General features: G+C 44.0%; 1 pseudogene; it reads right to left on the reverse strand.

Annotated features, from left to right (window-relative positions):
* LOC147698409 (2-aminoethanethiol dioxygenase-like) overlaps positions 1 to 13008 on the reverse strand; it is a 70546-nt pseudogene extending 57538 nt beyond the window's left edge.
* Positions 13009 to 18670: the final 5662 nt, after the last annotated feature.

Raw genomic sequence — 18670 nt, forward strand, 5'->3', positions numbered from 1 at the left:
ATGTTTCCCATACCATTAGGTGGTAGATGAATACTGCACTAGAGTGAGCGAGTGGGTGTAAGGGGCAGACCCAAAGCCCATAATTTGAATACTATTAGCAAAAGTTCATTTTGACAGCTCCACTCTTAAACGTCAAACCTAACAAATAGATTCTGCAACACAGCCTCCCCTGGATGTGAATTCATCCCTAAAGTGGAAGAAAATGTTGGTGCCCGCCTGACATTCTTTTGAATGGGCTTTCCTGCAGGGCACACCATTTTCCATCTACTGCTGACACTGTTCTGAATGGGCCACTGGGCTTGCCAATTGCCAATGCAGTGCCCTCCTCTGTCAATCACCAACATGGCACCAGAGGCATATTGCCAGGTCTGGAGCAAAAATAATACTGTTTGGTTTATATTGTGTTTGTTCTCTAACTAGGCTGAGTGTGAAAACAGGCATGGCGGACCAGATAAAATACCTCAGCAGGCTAGAGGTTGGCCCCAGTGCCATGTGTTGGATGCCGCTCGTAGGCAGTAACTGTACCTGGAGAGCTTGTCCCTGCACCGGAGTGCGCTGCTATCGTAGGAGAAGGAGACCAGGGACTCGGGACTGCGAGGTCCAGCGGGCCTTGCAACAACATCATCGGCCGCAGCTGGGGCCTATTCCCGAGTCCGCCCACTGACCCTTCATCACGCCTCGCGCCCCCGCTTTGCGGGAGCCGCTCGTAGGCAGTAACTGTACCTGGAGAGCTTGTCCCTGCACCGGAGTGCGCTGCTATTGTAGGAGGAGGAGACCAGGGACTCGGGACTGCGAGGTCCAGCGGGCCTTGCAACAACATCATCAGCCGCAGCTGGGGCCTCTTCCCGAGCCCGCCCACTGACCCTTCATCACGCCTCGCGGCCCCCGCTTCGCGGAAGCCGCTCGTAGGCAGTAACTGTACCTGGAGAGCTTGTCCCTGCACCGGAGTGCGCTGCTATCGTAGGAGAAGGAGACCAGGGACTCGGGACTGCGAGGTCCAGTGGGCCTTGCAACAACATCATTGGCCGCAGCAGGGGCCTCTTCCCGAGCCCGCCCACTGACCCTTCATCACGCCTCGCGGCCCCCGCTTCGCGGGAGCCGCTCGTAGGCATTAACCGTACCTGGAGAGCTTGTCCCTGCACCGGAGTGCGCTGCTACCGTAGGAGGAGGAGACCAGGGACTCGGGACTGCGAGGTCCAGCGAGCCTTGCAACAACATCATTGGCCGCAGCTGGAGCCTCTTCCCGAGCCTGCCCACTGACCCTTCATCACGCCTCGCGGCCCCCGCTTCACGGGAGCCGCTCGTAGGCAGTAACTGTACCTGGAGAGCTTGTCCCTGCACCGGAGTGCGCTGCTATTGTAGGAAGAGGAGACCAGGGACTCGGGACTGCGAGGTCCAGCGAGCCTTGCAACAACATCATTGGCCGCAGCTGGGGCCTCTTCCTGAGCCTGCCCACTGACCCTTCATCACGCCTCGCGGCCCCCGCTCGCTTCGCGGGAGCCGCTCGTAGGCAGTAACTGTACCTGGAGAGCTTATCCCTGCACCGGAGTGCGCTGCTATCGTAGGAGGAGGAGACCAGGGACTCGGGACTGCGAGGTCCAGCGGGCCTTGCAACAACATCATCGGCCGCAGCTGGGGCCTCTTCCCGAACCCGCCCATTGGCTATTTGAACCAAGGTCTTCACAGGCACGTGGGACGCGCGCGGGCGGCGCCGGGCGAAGCCCGGGCCAGGGGCGGGCCGTTTGTGCCCGTTAGAGACCGTTAGAGACTGTTATAGACTGGGCTGGGCCACCCCCTAAATAGCACGATCGCTTAGCTTTACCTCAAAAATCCTAGATATTCTCCCCCTACTGTCCTATACCAACCCTCAGGTTCTGCCTGTATATCCACACGTCCACCCTCTTTTTTTAAAGTGAGACAGTATTTAAATGTCCATCATGTCTACACCAGGAAGTAGAACCAAACTGCTGCTAAGGATGGGCAAATTACAGGTCCTATTGATAATTTTATCACTAGAGCGAACACTTTTATAGATCAAAGTTTCTCCCTGATAGAACGTAGAGTGTCCCAAGATTTAGCAAATGCAAAAAGGGCCTTAATGGGACATCTGGCGGATGCATGAACGCCGGATCAACGTAGGGACCCTGGACCGAGTGAAGCCTGTGGCCAAAGGCATAGCCTACCAACCATGGTTGATCTATCGGTCTCACAGCTTATCGATTCACAACTATCCCTGGTCTTAGAAAAGACCCCATATCGAGTGATCCAAACTACCCCGAGGAAATAAGACAGTCAAGAAGGAGGAGGGAGGGTGCAATGAGAAAGAAAAAACCTACAGCCCCAAACAACCAAAAATCTAAAAAATCACATAAGGTTCCTAACAAGACAGGAGAGACCCGAACCCTTACCCCACCAAGGGGAGACCAGGAAATTTGTAACGTGATTGTTCACCAAACACTACATGACACCCCGGCACCCATTACTGGGGAAATCATAACTGACCTCCCATTAGGTAAGGAGTCAGACGACAACTCTGATTCCAATGCCCAGCTATTAATTAAAATTGGAGACCTTTTTAAACAACTATTCAAACCACTAAAAATGAGACCGGGACAAATAGAAAAAGCATTAGCTGATTTGACAACTTCTGTAAAAACTAAAACAAATCAGGGGGTACAAAAGACAGCGGGAGGTAAGCAGCCACCTGCAACCTCCACTGTTCAAAATAAACAGCCTATCCCCCCAGTAGCCAAACCAGCCCAACCGATAGTGACCAAAAAAAAGACATTAGAAAATACTCTAAGTAATACCCCGATTAACACCACTAACACTAATTCGGTACACAATAACACTGGCCCAAAAACACCAGCTACACAGTCAAACAGAGGGTGGGATAGAGGACCCCCTGATGGAAGATTTTCTGTTAACCTCCCACCGGAGGCTAGTCCTTTCATAGTCGTAATGACCGGCGTACCAGAATTGGGAGATCAAACTAATGAAGCAACCTGGTCACTAAAGAATAAGGTCCAACATTGGCTAAGCACAAATCACCCACCTCCTCCCTATTGCTCAACCAAGATCCTAATGGTAAGAAGAGCCCCCTGGGTAGGGCTTGGCAAAAAAACGATACAGGGTGATTGTGTCCTTATCACCTTTGATGATCCTAGACTGGTTGACCACATTTATTCATGGGACCACCTGACCTCAACTGGCGCTATAGGAACAAAGCGCCTTTCCTTCTTCTACCCCCTGAGACATCGTAATGGTTATCATTACGATGGACCTTGGCACACAGTAGGCCCTCGACATCGGGGTAGAGAAAGGGACGACTGGGGAGGACCATATCATAGGGATCCCTATAGAGAACCACTACCTTGGGAGGGCTGGAGCGGCATCCCAATGACGAATAGATATAGTGGCCTTGAGTTAGTTGATTGACCATCACAGGTTGAAAACCACCCCAGCCCCCAAAAAAGGGAATCAGAGGGTAATACTGGACCACAAATAACTCAAACATCAAGTAGGGATCCCCAAACTTTGAGTGTTGTGTCTTGCAACATTGCCGGTCCCCGTCCCAAGATTGAGGACGGCACCGCCATAAGTTTCCTAGACAGTCACCAAATTGTATGTCTCCAGGAGACATGGTCACCAACGGAACTACACCTTCTGGGTTTTAGGACGTTCTTTTCTCCAGCCTTGGCTGGGAGCATGGGCAGAGCAAAGGGGGGGACTAACTATTTATATAGCGAATACCATACAACAAATAAAAATAACCACTCTTGAACTGGATGCAAATTTCCAGCTTCTCTCCCTTTCCCTACCCAAAAATGAGACTGTCCTACTCATTAACTTCTATAACAACTTGGAGGAAGGAGAATTTTTGAGAGTAATATTAAATCTAAATGAAAAACTCTCTAATTTTAGACAGACAAAAGGAGGGAAAGGTGTTGTCTTCTTTTTATGGGGAGGGGATTTCAATTTGCATCCCTGTCCTTACTTTAGTAAAAACTGTAGTGAAATGGTTAATGAGCTGGATATCTCCCTTACTCATTTTTGTCATACTAAATCGGGCATAGCTATGAATGACCTTTTGTCAGACCTGGGACTTAAAATAGCCAACAACCTAAACCCAAAAACAAGAAAGCTAGAACCAACATATGTAAGCGATCACTCTGCTATCAGGATAGAACTCAACTTACCACATCAACAATCCCTTGAGTCAATGATAGCTAAAGCTCTGAACCAGAATAACCTACAACTGGCTCAGGTAAATGGTTATACTTTAAAACGGGGGAAGATAAACCCTGGGCAAATCAACGAAGAGGTGATTAAAGCAGCATACCCTCATATCATAAAATGCCTTGATCTAATCATGACAGAGCAGGAAGTCATAAGCAACTTCTCTAAAATTCTAACTGTCATCAAGGGCCTCCTAACAAAAAAATCAAAGGCAGAAACTTCAAATAAGAGAGGTTGGTTTAATCATAGCTGCACCTCGGCACATACCAAGCTTAAAGTAGCCCTGAATAATGAAAATAGAGACCCACAGCTAATTGCCAGACTCAGAAAAGAACATCTGTCTGCCCGAAAGCAGAGAAAGGCCGAATTAAAGCAGGCCTTGTGGGACGAACTACATAAAAGTGCCCTACACAAAAACAGCGAGGCCTTCTGGCGAGTAGTAAAATCCCCCTTCTTAGCTGACGATAACCTCCCAAAAATAGAAGTGGCCATAGAAGAAGCATAGGTTTCTCACTTTTCAAAAATTTTTAAGAAACAAACGCTTCTTGAAAGTGAAGAAATAACTCATCCAGCTGTCGTTTACCCCATTTCAATAGAATTCGACATTTCCGAAATCCTCACGGCCCTAAACTTAAGTAAAAATGGAAAAGCTCCAGGCCCCGATGGAGTCCCGGTGGACATCTTTAAATACAATACGGACCTCTGGGCCCCCATATTGACCAGGGTGTGTGCGGCAGCCGCAAAAAAAGGGGCTCCTGGAATCTTGGACCAAGTCTGTTACGGTCCCGATCTTTAAAAAAGGAGACCGCCAGGAGCCTACCTGCTACCGCCCCATCTCACTGTTGGACTCAGTGGGTAAGGTAGCCGGTAGGGTCATCCTTGAGCGTCTCCAACAATGGGCAGAGGATAGGGGGGTACTGTCCGATTTACAATTCGGCTTCCGGGAGGGATTTGGTACAGTGGAGCAGGCTTTAAACCTGTCAATAATTGTGGGAAAATATATTCATGCAAAAAAAGACAAACTCTATATGGTGTATGTGGACCTGTCCGCAGCCTTTGACTGCGTGTCCCATTCAAAATTATGGTTAGTCTTGTCTCAAATGGGTGTGGACCCCTCACTTTTAGACTTTTTAAGGGAACTATACTCCAAGGCTTCCGCAAGAGTACGTTACGGCGTCAGGGGCGAGTTGACTGCATCTTTTGGAGTAGAGCGTGGAGTCTAGCAGGGATGTGTCTTGGCCCCCTTCTTATTCTCCTTATATACAAACATGCTGGAGACGGAGCTTCTGAGGGGGGCTCAAGACCTACCCCAAGTAAAACAACGCCAGATTCCCGCTCTGCTCTATGCAGACGACACCGTCATCCTGGCCCGTACCCCACGTTAGTTACAAAAAGCGTTAACCAGGTACGCGGATTTCATGGGCACCCTTGACCTCCAAATTAATATTAAGAAGACCTTTGTAATGGTGGCAGGCAAAGGGAAAAAAAGGGTTTAGGGACATATCCCTCAATAACCAAAACCTCGAACTGACGTCCCAGTATCCCTACTTAGGCATCACAATAGATGATAAATTGAATTGGAAAGCGGCAGCTGAGTCTAGAAAGCATTCCTTTAAGCGGGCAATAGTTGCTCTGATGTCCTTTTCACAAAAATTGGGCAAACTGTCGCCTGTGGAACTATTGAAAATTTATAACGCGAAATGCCAGACAGTAGCTCTGTATGGGGCTGGGGTTTGGGGGCACGTCGACGTCAGCGCTCTACAGTTGGCAGAAAACTCCTTTTTAAGATTTCTTCTGGTGGCACCAAGGCGAATCTCCACATATGCATCCCACATTGAATTAGGCATACCCCACATTGAGGACCTGGCCAAAATCCAACCTTTGCTATTATGGCGGCGTATATGGACCTCAGATAAAAACATGTTAACTAAAGGGATTGTGGGGGATTCAATGGCATTAGATTATTCGGGAAAAATAAAATGGCTCACCTACATCAGATACTTTCTTACGGATCTAGGCCTGGAGGATTATTACATAACACCAGAAAAGATCTGTGAGATATCCAAGAAGGAGTTGAAAGAAATGGCCCTGAGCCACTTAGATGGACTAAGACTCACAAGCGAAATAGGGAAACCTTCTGTCCACCATGCAATCATGGTCTATTTTGTTCCTACAAATCAGCCTTACCTAACGCTTAAAATTGGCATTTTTGATCGCTTATTACTAACCAGATTCAGATTAAATCTTTTCCATCGGTTAGTAGCCTTCCCCATGAGAAACACCTGGGAACAAACGTTAGGACACTGTCCTTGCGATGATACATCTGTACAGACTACTATACATACAGTGTTGTTCTGTAAGTACTATCATGTTCATCGCAAAATTTGGTTGGTACCATTGCTGAAATCGTGGGACTTAAGACGGTGTCGCCCTGCCATGCGCCGCCTTCAATTTTTGGATTCTGAAGTTACTTGTTATCACATGGTTAACTATTTAAAATGTATTTTTAAACATAAAAATAATCTGTGAGAAAATTGCTTACAACAAAATGAATTGTATCTAATGTAAAACGAACTGAACTATTTTTAAGCATTCTTTCTCAAACTTTTATTGTAAAATTGTATTGCAAATACTGTATTCTTTCTCTATTTTATGGTATAATGTGTACAAAAATGCTTTTATGGATTTCTATCATGAAATACCGAATAAAGAAATTTAATAATAATGTGTTGGACACATTTAAAGCTACAACGTTTTGCTAATGCCAAGATCGATGGTCTAAGAGACAGATCTTCATAATCCAATAGCCCATGTCCCAAAACACTGGCAAAAGTTGGGAGCGGGTACCTAATTATTCATGGATAACATCAGGGCATTACTTGCAAGCACCACTGTTTTGTTTCATTTAATTGTTTATAATTATTATGTATCTAATCTGTTACTGATAAAAGTGGTATGTTTCTAATGTGGGAGCAGCTGTTGGGTCTTTTGGGCAATATGGATTACAATTGGTTGCAGAGGCAACATTCTGCCAACCAGTATAGTCACATGGCCCATAGGGACATTATCTTTTTATACTAACTTGGCATGAGCCCGTTGCTGCTTTCCTGCTGCTTTGCACATGTTACTACACGTTTTTATTTTTTGCAATAATTTCACGGACTGCTTTCACATAAGAACTCATCCCTGTGTTCACTCTCTGCATGTTCCTGGGATTTTGATTGAACATTATGTGCAAGGTCGAACAACAATGCCCCTTGTTATTTTGTTCTGGCCAGTCCTTAGCCCTTAGACAGAATATACTGATGCAGCTGTTGTTGGACAGCGTACTTTTTTGTGGGCCGCAAAATAGGTGACACACACTTGGAGAGGGAACTTTCCAGGAGAAGAGAACCTATGATGTAGATCTACCATCTATAGGCTAAGGTATGGGGGTCTGCTGACAAAGCCCATTGATCTTCTATTATATAACAATACTTCTTCTTAGCAAGGGGAGGGAGGTTAGGCACTAAAGTCCTTTCTCCATTGTCTTTTTATGATGACATCTCCCTATATGATTTATGGACTGATTGCTATGCTGACAATATTTGTACTATGCATATTCCTGCTTGTTGTTAGGGCACGTTAGATAAAATAAATATTTGAAACTGTTTCGTTTCTCCGTCAGATCTTATTGTGGATGCGTACAAGAGAGTGAGTCAAAGGGTGTCTTGTTACCACGATTCCTAAGAGATCTGGGAGTGTTGCATTCTGGGGTGTCTAATCATTGGTTTCTCTGTGAGTGAGTAGGAGAGCAAGTGAGACACTATACCTAGTTGGTCCTGGGTTTGTGGGTACTAAGCTGGTAGGAGGACTTAGTCCCTAAACACCAAGGTCCCATTTCCTGTGCATAGTTCTGTATTTGTGCAGAATCCCTGCAACAGTACTGGTAATCAGTTTGGCATGTGGGCTAAAATATCCACTGATAATGATAGGGTTTAGTGCTGCCCATTTTGAAACATCACATGGAAGTGACATGGTGTCGGAGACAAAGCATGCTTCGCAGGGATCCCCAATAGTTGTGCTGTAGCAGGATACAAACATAATACTCCACAAGAGGCAGTGATGCTCAAATGAGGCTGCCTTTACGAATATATGGCTGCCGAGTGGCATCTGCCTGCAATGAAGCAAAATGGTGCCACGTCTACGGGACTCACTCAATTGGTGAAAAGACACCAACTACTCAAACAGCAAAGTGTATCTTGCGTAATGAGAGGGGCGACCACACTGAAATTTGGAGGCCAAAATAGTAATGCATGTTACCAGTTAGTACACCATTTGGAGGGATGAATTATGAATAGTGTGCCTATTTTTAGGAATACTTTTTAGGCCAGCAGTGCATGGCACCATCAAGACAGTCGTCAGATGCAGCAATGAGCCACTTACAGCAGAAGCCAAAGGTGGTTTACTCTGCAGTGTGTGATAAAGATGAGGGTCCTCTCTCTTAAGCCTCAAATGGGCCTACTGGCAAAGGCCTTTTGGAACATGGATTGTAAAGTAGTACTCCTGTAGTTGTTTTACCACTCTTACCCACCTTTGTGAATTGGCCCCAAAAACACTTAAAATCTAAATATTCATGTACAATTAATACAAAAAGAAAAGACTTGGGCCTTGTGCACATGTAAGAGAATTTAATAAAGAGCTGAAGTGTACTATTCCCGGTGCGAAGAAATAATTTTGTGTATCAGCCCAAATTTTATGAATCATTCAGAAATAACGTTCATCATCAGTGAGATTGGAATTTATTTCCTAAGTATATTTATATCAGCTCTCTGCCATACTATTTAAACATTGCAGCTCTACCCAACCGCTTAACAATCCTCTTCTCTTCCAGATTGTGATGTTTCAAGAAAGATAACAGCACGAGCTCTGGCCCTGCCTGCCCTGGAAAGTCAAGGAAATCTCCCAGAATCTCCCCGCAAACAAAAATCAATCCGTTTCCACCAGGATGAGGTGAGGCATAATTTAAAGTGAAGAAGACTAAAGTACATGATTTAGCAGGCAAAGCATTCTCATTACTTTGGAGTGATGTTGACAAACTATAAACAGACATCAACTTCTGTCATTTAAAGTGAACCTAGATCAGACATATGGCAGTTACCCATTTGCGAGCTTAAAAGCTGCAGCATACATTTTAGAGCAGATTCCTAAAGCCTTTTATATTCCTAAGTAAAACTTTAATGGGTAAAAGTTCCTTTCATGCAATCAGGATCTGTGCAAATCTGTGTCTCAGCTTCCACTTAAGGCAGCAGAAAATGCACAAGATCTGTGTGCCTTTCAGATTGCCACTCAAATGTTGGCAACACCCAGAAAGCTGTAACTTTGTCGCGATTCCTTGTAGAACTCGAGGTTCTACACTCTGTAAACTACCTGCAGCCATGGGATTAGCATGTTAGATATATCAGGCTGCACCAATGAAGGCTACGCGCCTGAGATATGTTTGTGAATAAGGAATTAAAAGGCCCTGTGCACCCAGGGAACACATGAGAAGTTAGTGGTAAAGCATATTTCTGCAAGAGCGAAACTTTACATAATGGTGATTCTGTCAGTTTTGCGAATCTCAAATTGGTTGTAAATATACATAAACAGTGAGTGTAGAGCCAATACTCGATCTCAAATCCGTATTGCTGTTGATTTCAGATTGACTGCGCTACTTGTACGTACTTCATTGTTTTATTACGAGTCAGTAAATCTTTGTGGACAGCAGGATATTCTGCAAACACGCTGCCCTGCCTTATAGTCACAGACATATTTTGACTTTAGGACCGTGCCCTATTTCTGCTACCAATTTTAAAGCCTTGAGAAAGCCCCAGGCATGCCTTCGTAAAGGGGAGAAACAAGTGTTGGATGTTTCTGTGCTTTGCTCTGGAAGAATTATTCTGGACCATCAGAACAACAACAATAAATAGAAAATTCTTGATTACTTTGGACCTATTTATCCATTTTGGAAATACAACAAAGCAAGTTAATTGAGTTATCCAGCTCTTTCCTTCACCCAGTTCAACCACTCCAGAGCATGTACTAGTGTGGGTGACATGCTCTGGTAGTGAATTACAGCCATTTTCGTTGTTTCACAATTGAAAAGCTATCTTGCCCATAGGCTATACTGGGGAGTGCTGTGCATAATGTTTACCTGCATATCTTACCATAGGAGCAAGATAGAAAATTAAAGTCTAATATCCCTGTACTCAGACTTTAATAACAATCTTTTCGGAAGAATGTTTTTTAAATCCTGTGTTTGAAAACAGCACTTAGAAAGTGGCTGTTTTCTTCTCTGACCTTTCTGTGTGCCTTGGCCTGTTTGTGAATTGACTGTCTGGTTTGTGAGTGACAGGGGCTGGGGTGGCTCCAGGAGGCTGAGCGATTCATCCCTAGGCTAAATAGCTCCATCTGCATCTTGAGTGGTGGGAGGGGATAGCACCTGGGCCTGAATAGGGCTGCGCCTGCCTTCCACAATACTGGCTCCACCTCCTGCTGGGCGGCTGACGACCTTGCCCTCTCTCTCAAAGGAAAGAAGAAGTCAAGTAAACAAAGTGCCCCAGGACTGACCATAACCGGTTCTGACTAAGCCAAGGCCTCTCTGCCCTCAGAGAACAAAGGGAATATTGGTATAAAAAGGGCTACCCAGACTTCAGAAAATTAGATCATCCTGGAATCAAGAAGGAAACTCTGCCAAGGAGAGAGCTGGAAGACTGAAGAAGAAGGACTGACCTGCTTTAAGGCTGACCTGCAGTTGCTTTGCTACCAAGGAGAGGGGAAGGACTTTGCTGTTGATGTGTCACCTTGCTTGAAGAGATCTTCAAGGGCCTGAGAAGAGCTGGCCTCCTGTTAAGAAGTCCCAGGCACAAAAGGACTTCACCCCCAGCTTCCCCCTGAACTCTGATGAGTGACTTCTGCCCTTCCTAGAGTGCTTGATCCATTTGTGGGGCCTCTGGAAGTTGTTGCCTGCTGTTTGAGGAGCTGGACAAGAAGAAAAGAAGATCTACAATTTGCACGCAACGCTCGCTTGCGGAGCGCATGGTCGACAGTGCAAAAAAATCCCCTTCGCCGTGAAGATCGGCGCAGCGCCTGTTGCCTCTGCAAGAACCGACGCATCGTTCGCTTGCGGAGTGCACTGCCCCCTGCGGGAAAATTCCTGTCGCTGCGAGTATCGTCGCAGAGCCTGTTGTCGCTGTGAGAAATCATCGCACCTCTTGGTTGCGGACCGCATCCCGTCGCTGCGTACATCGCCGTAGAGTCAACGCATTGAGGGGCCATGAGAGAAGATCGGCGCCTTACCCGCGCATCACCGCCACACCGAAGATCGTTGCCGTCCTGAAGATCGTCGCATTGTGCCTTTACGAGACGCTTCTACCGGAGAAACCTGCGCCTCGGCAATCCATACAAGGTATTGCATCCCTCCCCATACAGACCGGATTCTTCGCAATACACCCGCTGTGTGCAGCGGGGCTGTCGCTTCCCCTCCAAGGGTCTCAGGAGTGACGCATTGCTTGTTTTTCAATGCTGCAGTTGCCGCTACAAACTTTTGTCTACTTTGGACTAAAAAGTGACGCAACTCTGGATTATTTTGGTGCAACCCTTTGAACTCTTTTTAAAGACTTATTTTGGAACAGTGTATGTTGGATATTTGTCATTTTGGTCTTGTGTAGTTTAGATAAAGATACTTTATTTTTCTATATTGGTGTGGAGTCCATTTGTGGTGTTTTCACTGTGTTACTGTGAGTGTTGGTACAAATACTTTACACATTGCCTTTGATAAGCCTGTCAGCTCGTGCCAAGCTACCAAAGGGGTGAGCAGGGGTTATCCAACGAGTGTACCCCCTTGTCCTGACTAGAAGCAAGGGTCCCTATTTGGGCATTGGTACCTACCTCTGCCAACTAGAGACCCCCAGATTTAACAATAGCCTAGGTGTCCTGGGCCCTGATGCAAGCAAGAAAAAAGGCGCCACAGTCTTGGTGTTAAATTAAAGATATAATTGGGGTGCTGTGGGCAAATCACACACTTAGATCTCGGTGTCACTGCACTTGCTGCACTAATGATGGCTTCCCCCCTGCTTACGTGTCTCAAAGTTCCCAACTCAACCTGTCATTCCCTATTCGTATCTCCAATTTAGAGGGTTAAAACATTCACCAAATTTGCTGTTGTGTAATTACGCAATATTTTGGTAAAATTACATGACATTACATGTAAGTATGCACAATGCAAATCTGTCGTTAGTGCTATTTTTATAGCAAAATGCATACTCTTTGTCAATTTCAGTAACAAGGGTGCATTTTGTTCTCAAAAATAGCGCGAATATCACTATTGCTGCGAACAATAACCTCTTGTATTCTGGTTGTTCTCATTCATCCCACATTCCTGTGATATAGTTTTGCTGTGAATAGTGGCATCATTACATGGAATGATGTAATTGCGTAATTTCTGTAATTGTATGTAGCAAGCATAACGTGAAGTTCACAAAATACACACATTTTACTGACATAATTTAAATTTCCTCCATGCCTAATCTTTCCCCTTTCTCACCTCATTCCCCCCTTTCACACTTCCCTCCCTTCCCCCTTTATCTGTCTCCCTCTTCTTCCTCTTCAGTCTCTCAATCTTCCTTATCTTCTTTTCCCCTTCTCTCACAACATTTTTATTTCTGGCCCCTTTCTTTTCCGCTTTCCTTGTCCCTTTGCTTGCCCTTACCTTGTGTCACTTTCTCTTGCATCCTTAAATACTTCTTCCATTCTGTTCCATGTTTTCTTGTATCCCTTTCCTCTCCTACATTTCTCCCTTATCTTCTACTACCACCATATTCCCGTCTCCACCCAAAGAGGAAACACAAAGGCAGGCCCAGGCAGACTGTATTTGAACAATTCAGAAAGTAAGCAGCTGGCGCAGGGCAGACTGTGCCCCTCCCACCACGTGGCCCTGGTGGCACTGCACCAACTGCACCATTGATGGCTAAGCCTCTGCTCTAATTCCAGGTTGGCTGACTAAAACTGTAAATAAACAACAAACATAACAGGAGTAATTATTACCAAGCAGATAATATTGTAAAGCGGTTAATAATATCCATAACTATTACTAATCAGCCTCACAGCATTTTAGAAAAGTTTGTGTTAAGAAATTAATGTAAAAGAGAGCAAGTCAGTTCAGGCTGTCTTCAAGGGAATATTGCCAAATCGAATCTGGTAGTGTTTGGTCGACAAATATGTAAAAAGGGAAAATGCTATATGAATCAAGAAGAGATTGTAAAAGCATCGTCGTATAAGCATTTGGGGAGGTGGTTTTAGGATCGATCAAGCTGTCTAATATATTTGACTTCACAAAGCTCCAGGCAAATTATCTGGTATTTGCTCTGACACATCCTGCAAGGAAACTACCAAGGACATCTGTATCGCCGCTTGTGGGCGTTATAAAAATGAAATTTACACCCTTGTTAATATATGAATCTGCGGTTCTTCCGGCTAATGCAATGATGTGGTTGGAACTAGCCCAATGCAATTTGTTTAGAAGGCTGTTTAAATGTCCCTCTTCTGCATCACAGGCTCAGTTCCGCCTGGAATTGTGCCTGGTTAAGCAGGCAGTGGGGCAGCTGTCTCCCAGACTGAGCTTCCAGCACCGCTGTAAAAAATGTTAAATTGGGTACTTTAAAATCTTGTTTGGTGTGCAAATACTTAGAATGTGAGCAATAATACAAAGAAAAGTCACTTTAACACAGTCATAAATATTAGAAATTCATGAAGCTTGGGAAAACTCACATTCTCTAATCCAATTTAAAACTGTTTAAAAAAAAACAATTATGTGAAACATCGTATGAATTTGACTGTAAAACCCACACACCACTAACGTGTGTGGGCTTAGTTTTGAGTTCATACATTTAGTGCACATTATATGTATGGGGACAATTTGGGCTGTTTGAGCTAGACGAACTTCAATAACAATGAATAAACAAGAGGCTAAATAGGGGCTTCAGGTTTTGTGGATACAGATTTTAAAGTTTAGCACAGATATTGCTTTTCCAAACTTTCCAGAAGAACTGAGGGCCTCATGTATGTGTTTTTGCCTTTGGGCAGCGCAGCATGCCTTGCGGCTGAGCTGCCCTATGGACGAGACACACAAATGATGGACGGAATGCTGAACAAATCAAGACATTCACCCCCAGTCAAGAGATCTGGGTTAAATCCATCATTCTTTTGCTCATCATGCCACCCCAGTTCAGACATGGCCATATGCAAATCAGCTCTGAACCTGTGCCTCTTGGGAACAGTCCAGCTCGAACTGCCAAGCCAGGTCCTCCCTGAACCGGAAACAAGCATCCTAGGACCGGTTTCGGCCCTATGGCAAAAGAAAAGGACAGGAATGTGCCATATGTATTAGATACGTTGCATTCCTGTCCTTTTTTCCCTGCGCAAGGGGCTTCGGAATGTAGCACACATAGAAAGAGGTAAACCGAAGAGAAATAAAGATATTTCTCCTCGTTTTGTCACCCTTATGCCTCCCCTGAGGAGGTGTAAGTTTTTGGCACTGCCTCAGACTTACGATTTCTCGTATATCTGTGGCAGTCAAAAAGCCATGGATGTTGCCATGGAACGCCCCCCAGCAACACCCATTGTACACCCCTTTCACACAGTTTTCTGCGTGAAAGGAGCTCATATTTATAAAGCCATGAAAAGCTATGTAACGTAGCTTTACGTGGCCTTATAAATATGCCAGTGGCACATTGAGCCACCAGAACATCAAAAAAGTGACGTTCCTGTGGCGCAAAAGTCAATCTTTTGTTAAAACCATAGTTTCTGCACTTGGGAGTTAGAAAGTATTGATGCTGTAAGCCATAATTTTAATAGCAGAGACATGCAACCAGCCAGGGGTCTAGTAAAATATTTGAAAGTGGTAGCTTAAGAGTGCAGCTAATGTATATTGATTCTAATTTTTCTAAAAGTTGTGTGTCTGACAGATTGTGCTTCTATATTATGTACTCATGTCTGGCACGCACTATTTGCTTGTTGGGCCTCATCAACTTTAGTCATTTCTGTATCATTTTGTCTACATGCCCCCTTAACACGCTTTGGTTTTAGTGTGTAGGTCTAGTCAGAGAATTACTTTTTTCATTTCAAAGTGGATTCTGAATTTGGCTGTCACCTCGTTTAAATTTATAGGCTATTTATAATTTTTATCTCGATTCACAACAGTCTTCCACTTTGTTTATATATTATTTGTATGGTATTTGCAATGATTTTGATCAACTAGGCAATAAAGTTTATTTAGTCGGATGTTTCCTAATGATGTGAAGGGAGGGTTTGTTTTTAATATCAAGCGCAAGAGTGTTCCACGTAGAGGCTGCAAAACCATAGCAAGAATGCTTATGAGCAACAGAGGTTCTCTTAGTCCAACTAAGATGCAGACTATGGGGGATGTTTACAATGAAATGGCACCGCATGGCGCCACAAGCAATTTTCCTACACCGAGCTGCATCATTTAAAAAATGCAGAGCTGCACCATATTTACAGGAATACGGCGCACCCCTGTGCTCTCCTCTGCACCAGTGCTAAAAAAGCAGTTGTGTGCCAATGCAGTCACCCTTACACCCTGGTGCAAGGGTGCCTGCTTTGCAGGGGGGGTTATGTTTGAGCAGGAAGGGACACCTTCCAGTACAAAAACAATCATTAATGGCGTTTTCTCCTTGTATGTGCTGCAGAATGCAGCAGACATAGAAAGAGCAAAAAACGAGGAGAAATAAAAGTATTTCTCTGCATTTAGCCCTTTGACGCCTCCCCTCGAAAGGCATTTGTTTTTGGCGCTGCATCAGATTTGCTAATCCTTGTAAATCTGGAGCAGTGTCAAAAAGCAATGGGTGTTGCATGGGAACACCTACAGCAACACCCATGACATGCCACTTTAGCTAAGAATACTGCGTGAAAGAGGGCCATATTTACAAAAATGTGTAAAGCTACCTTAAGTGGTTTACTATGACTTTGTAAATATGAGCCAGAACAAATGGCGCTAGGAGCTTGTAAATAGGCCCTTTTATTGGAGAAATATGGTGTAGTTTCTTAGACAAGGTAGTATACCATAGTCTTAATTCTGGCTGACAAGAGAAATCAAAGCTGATCCCACTGAATGAGCGTGATGTGGTTTGTAACCAGTCTACCCACGGAATGTAAGATTGCCTTGAGCCGAGTGAGATAAGACTGTGTGGCACCTGCTATGAGCCTTTTAATAAAAAGCGCTTGTACCACAGTTATTGAGTGAATAGAAGAAGAAAGCAGTGAACTTAACTACCTGAATTCTTTGAAGAAAGAGCATAAATCTAGCGTTTGAGGAAAAAACTCACAATTTAACAAAGGAAGAGAGTGACGGCATTACGCTCTCCTTCATGCGGACTTTCATAAGGGAGGTGGATTTTGAGCCTGTTGTTGGAGGACTGCTTTTTTTGTTCAAATATAAGACATTTTCAGGCACCCATGTCTTGTGTTTTTTAGACATGAATTGAGAGTGAGTATATCCCTAAAATTATACGTTTATGTGTATATCTGTGTTCCACCAGCATATTGGTGAATGGAGAAACCTTTGTCCTTAAAGATCAAACTCAGAGGTTTTATTTACAGATTGAACATAGTGGAAGCTATGATCTAACCCTGCAAGACACCACAAGTTATTGCTGTTCCTTAGATGAACCTCCCTATCATCCTCAACTTTAAGGCAGTTGGCAATAAACAAGGAAATCCAACAAGGAAAGATTGGGCACTCATTGATAGTTGGCTAAAAGTCCCAAGTCAATATTTGTTTTTTTGGAATATGAGATTTGGACAGTTTTAATAAGTTTGAGATTTTCCTGTCATTATGATGAATTTTTTTAATGTTATGTTATGTTACCAGTATTTATACAGCGCACATACACCAAGTCGGTGCCTTGGCTCTTGGGTAAAAGAAGCATAACATACCTCTCACAGCTTTAGTCATAAGCTTGAATGAGGAGCCATGTTTTCAAGAGTTACCTGAAAATGTAGCTGGGGTAAATCTAATCTCGAAAGGGGGGAGTTCCAGATGCGGGGAGCAAGTACAGAACATCTGGAACCACCCAATTGTTTTCTTTTTGAATGTGGGAATTGTAAGGAGATTCATATGAGTGGATCTAGGGTTACAATTGGGAGTATATTTTTTGATTCTGGCTGATATAAAGGCTGGGCTTCTGCCGTAGAGGGATTTTTTTTAATGGATGCAGCCAGTCTTAAAAAGGGTTCGCTTTTCTACCCTGAGCCAATTTAGTTTTCTCATCAGGGGGTAAAGTGGCCGTGTCTGGGCTGTTTGTAGATTATCCTGTCAGCCTGGTTTTTTTTAATGGTTGATAATTGATTTAGAGATGTAGAAGCTATCTTCTATGATGTTAGGTGCTAAACAGTCCATGCATTAATTCATGGACTTGAGTGTTCATATGATGGAAGACAGATTATTTCTGTTTATGGAAAGAAAGAATCCTAATGATTTTGGGGTTCTCAGACAGATAGACACTCGATGGTGCAACAGTTCTGATATAGTTTAAAGCAAAAATAACTTTGTTAGAAAAGTAGGTCAGGAATTGTTTTTTAGAGACTGAAGAAGGAAGACTACCGTCAATGTGTGGGGTTGCACTAGAAAGGAGGTATCAAAAAAGTGATAATTCAGGATTAAAAAGGATAAAAAGACACAACAGTCTGTCTTGGATTTAGTTCACTCTAACAGAGCAATTTACTAATTTGTAATCTCTTGTTATGCTTTTTAGTTTAGTGAAAGAGAATTACACCTTCATTGTGCATTGGCTGAGTAGGAGGACGCAAATGATTTACAAGGGTGAGGAAGGACTTGAGCTCATTATAAGATTACAGTCTCAAAGGAAGATGTTTTTAATTGATGCTATTTGGCTAGAGAGGACATATTTTGCCTACTGTTTGGCTAAGATGGTTTTTAGTTATGGTGGGTGATAAATGGTGTGCAGGTAGAATGTATTGGATGGAGTTGGCATGCTAGATATTTTAAGGCTTTTCAAAGGGAGTGGTCATTGACAATTCACAACTCAGTGTTGCTGTGTGTGATCCTACCACCTTACTTCAGTTGCCTGTCTTCACAAATGATTTTAGACATGATGTACCAGCAAATTCACAATTGATTAGGAAGGTACGTTTGTCGGGATTCTGTGATGCACAGAAAGTTCGGACTGTGGTCAGTAAAAAGGGTGGAAAATTCATGTTGGCGTGTTTTGACAAATCTGGCATTGTGGAGCCTGCATTTTAAAAAATAGCTGGTATTTGGGGAAGTGCGTTTTCAATAATAGTGATACCTATTGTCAGGATCCATCAGACTGTCAACCGCTTTCCGCACTCCAGAAGTAGTGGGGAACTAATCAGGGTGAACCCTAGGGCGTTAGGT

The sequence above is a fragment of the Lissotriton vulgaris genome, chromosome 8 (assembly GCF_964263255.1).
Source record: "Lissotriton vulgaris chromosome 8, aLisVul1.2, whole genome shotgun sequence".
NCBI lineage: Eukaryota > Metazoa > Chordata > Amphibia > Caudata > Salamandridae > Lissotriton > Lissotriton vulgaris.